This window comes from Spinacia oleracea, chromosome 5 (genome assembly GCF_020520425.1).
Source record: "Spinacia oleracea cultivar Varoflay chromosome 5, BTI_SOV_V1, whole genome shotgun sequence".
Classification (NCBI taxonomy): Eukaryota; Viridiplantae; Streptophyta; class Magnoliopsida; order Caryophyllales; family Amaranthaceae; genus Spinacia; species Spinacia oleracea.
The window spans coordinates 56968786-56972505 of NC_079491.1; the positions used below are offsets into that span (position 1 = coordinate 56968786).

The following is a 3720-nucleotide window of genomic DNA, read 5'->3' on the forward strand; positions in this document are numbered from 1 at the left end:
GTTCAGCTAGATTTGTTGCCTATATGCAGGCATGGTGTATCTGCATTGGAGTTTGATAATCAGGTATGATATGAACCAGTAAAATCTCAGTCGTTACTTAAGTTCTGGCTAATGATCTATGACTGAAAATATCATTATCATTCTCTACATTAGTTCTATGCATTCCGTGAATCATGTTCACGGAGCTAGAGTTGTCCTGTTTTGCAGTGTAAATTAGTTTGTCGGAATAATGTTCATTAATTGTTAACCATGCTGGATAAAGACAATGGCTTCTTTCCCAATCCTGTGCGAGTCTCTACTCAAATAGGTCATACCAATGCCTCTTGATGCAAGAAGACCTAAGAAAAACCTCACACACCTCATTTCAGTGTGATGGAAAAGAAAAATATTACTCAAATGAAAGATATTTCTTAACCTTCTCATTACTTTGTCTTTATAGTGACTCTGTAGTTGGAGACGACTCATTCACCTATTCTTACGTTTTTTCCTATCTCTTATAGGACCACTAGTACTAAATTCTCCTATACTTATTTCAGAAGAACTACTAAATCTACAGCCATCTATGGATGTCGTCGCTGAAGATCCATCCATTAACATGTTCTACTTGTGATAATTTTTTCTTCTCTTGCTTGCTTGTTGGTCTCTCACATCATGTATGTGTTTGTTAACTTGTTTGTACTGCGAGAAGGAAAATCTGCCTATCTAGGTGTTTGCTTGAGACGATCTTTTCTTGAATGGAAACCTTTACTTGTGTTCTTGTGGATCAGTATGCGTATTGGTATGAAGAATTTCATGTATTATGTTACCCTGATATGTTTCTTTGTACTTTCCACAGGATAATAAACAGAAGATCGCTGATTTTCTTTCTTCCCATCCAAGAGTTACGAAGGTTAACTATGATGGGCTTCCTGATCATCTTGGACGGTCTTTGCATTATTCCCAGGTGTTTTAAACGTGCTACAATGCATGGTACAGCCTGATATGATACTCTATATGCTAGCGTTTTATATTTCTGCCTCAAGATAAAAAGATTTGCATACTTGTTGCAGGCAAAAGGTGCAGGATCTGTGCTTAGTTTTCTAACCGGTTCTACGGCTCTTTCAAAACACATTGTGGAGAAAACCAAGTATTTCAGCATTACTGTCAGTTTTGGTAATTTTACTCACTCATATTTAGCTAGAAACTAAATTATCTGTGAGGGATTTAACATTTCTTGAATCCCGCTGCATAATTTGGCATCTTTGGTTTTTTGGGTGTCCATAAATGAGCACTTATATAAACCTGTAACTTGATATAAGTCATTTTAGCTAACTAATGTTAGTTTCTTAACTTGGAATGTTAGTTTCTGCATAAGGAAGTGTGAAATCACTTATAAGCTTGCCTTGCTTCATGTCGCATGCTTCCATACCAGCTGTAGTTCGTGAAGCTAGAGGTTTGACCGAAGATCTTGTCCGCATTTCAGTCGGCATCGAGGATGCGAATGATCTAATTGCTGATCTGGATCATGCCCTGAAAACAGGACATGTTTGGCAAATTTATGTTATTTTAACTGTGAATATTCCAATTAAATTACAATATTCCAATTGATGACTAATAAATAATTGTACACGAGATTAATATTACTGAAATATTGATCAGTTTGAAAATTGTCCGTCCTATTTTCAGGTGAAATTAATCAGCAGCACCAAGGTAAACAAAGGAAAATAAAAATAATTCTTATAGTGATTGTCATTATTGGAATAGCTACAGGCCTACAGCTGATGTACTCATGTACTGTATATGGAGGTGGAAGTGTCGAAAAAATGGTATTCCTCCCTTTTAACTCATTTGTACTGCACTATTTTGAAACTTGATTTCTGGCTATATTCTCTGAAAGGACATTGTTGTTGTAGTAATGATGAGATTTTAAAGCAAGGATATGCTATTGCAAAACTCAAAACCTAAAGATGGAACTAGTAAAGTGGAAGTTGTAGATTTACCAGTGTTCGGATTGGAAAAGTTGGCAATCGCGACAGACAATTTTCAGGAAATTAACAAGCTTGAGCAAGGTGGTTTTGGCACATTATACAAGGTAACTGCAAAAAAGTGAAGGGACACTTTTTTTAGTTTTTACTTAAATGATGTTCATTTTGTGTGCGGGTGATTACCAGGAACTGACAATCTGAAGATAATATGTTTGATTGCAGGGAAAATTAGAAGATGGACTGCATGGACAGAGAAAATAGGTAAATCTTCCTCGTCCCTTGCATTATTATAACTAGTCCACTGTGACCCCAATCGGCTAAGGTTTACTTGTAAATTAACGTAGGCTAGGGTAGAGAAACATCAGAAACATCAAAGTTGATCAAAGAATAAGTAAAAAAACAAATATCATCCCTCTCCTTGACTAAGACAAGATTCTTTGTAGTTTCAGTCATATTTTCCTCGCATTTCATCACTTACACATTGTGGACTCCAGAACGACAACAGTACACTTTAAATATGATGAACTGTTTGCATCATATCATCTTGCTCTAGGTTTGCGTATCAAGGAAAACGTATTGGAGTATGCTGCATTGCTGAATGCTGAAAATTGTTCAAACTTGAGCATTAGGCCCGTATAACTAAAAAATACAATTTGTTCAAAGATGTGGTTGCGTTCCATGAATAGCATCTTGTTCTGCTCTCACATTATTATATATAATCAATCGAATATCTGAAATGTCTGCTCCTTGCATCGTATACAGGTTACCAAAACTGAGACCAGCTCAACATATAGCTTCCTAAGGCAAGAAGGATGTTACTATTCAAACTTCACAGGCTGGATCAGAAATGCAAAATTAGGTTGAAGCCGCTACACATCAGTTTTAGATATTTGGTGCAAATTTTCATATTTTTTGTTCAAGAACAAGGAATATTTAGATTTAACTCTTAGTATAGAACAAGTTATTTGATCTTATTAGTTTGGTTGTTTTGACTCAATGAAATTGTTTATTAATTGTAATACATATTTTGTGATTGATTACGTTTAATCTAAATTTAGTGTATTATTCTGTATACTTTTTATGATTTTGAATAAATTGCAGGTTATAAATATTTTTCATATTAACGACAAAATATATTTATTTTATATAGTCACATTAACGTCAAGATATTTTGTCGTTGTTGGACTATAACTAAAATCATTGTGCCAATATGATTCTCTTTTTACGTCAACTTTGTTGGTCGTTATTTGTCGTTTCTTCGACATCATTGAATACATAATAACGACGAACGATCATTTTGTCGTTATAAAATAACGACAAACAATAATTTTGTCGTTAATAAGTAACGACAAACAATAATTTCGTCGTGTAAATTCACGACGAACGTTGACGTTAATGCTATTAACGTCGGAAGCTATTACGACAAAACTAACGACGAACAAAGTTCGTCGTTAAAGGTTTTAACGACAACATTTTGGACTTATAACGACGAAAAAGTTCGTCGTTATAAACCCTTTTTCTAGTAGTGAATCCCACAAACGCTGCACAACGCGTAAAGGACGTTATAAGGCAAGCACGCAAAAGTAAAGTCGCAAAAACAAAAATATACGCAAACAGAAAACGAGAACCAGCCAGGGACGCATTTTCAACGCCCCTGGCTGGGCGCCAAAATTTCTCACGACCACTGCTGGGCGCTGAAGTTGCTGCCTGGCCTTTTGGTCAGGCACATCAGCCTCGGTGCCCGCGCATGAAAAAA

General features: G+C 35.7%; 1 long non-coding RNA gene across 1 annotated transcript; it reads left to right on the top strand.

Annotated features, from left to right (window-relative positions):
• Nucleotides 1–1614: 1614 nt before the first annotated feature.
• LOC130460627 (uncharacterized) lies at nucleotides 1615–2882 on the top strand. Its single transcript, XR_008920496.1, has 4 exons — nucleotides 1615–1805; nucleotides 1893–2071; nucleotides 2187–2225; nucleotides 2727–2882. It is a non-coding gene; the product is annotated as an uncharacterized lncRNA (long non-coding RNA).
• The last annotated feature ends 838 nt before the right edge of the window (nucleotides 2883–3720 follow it).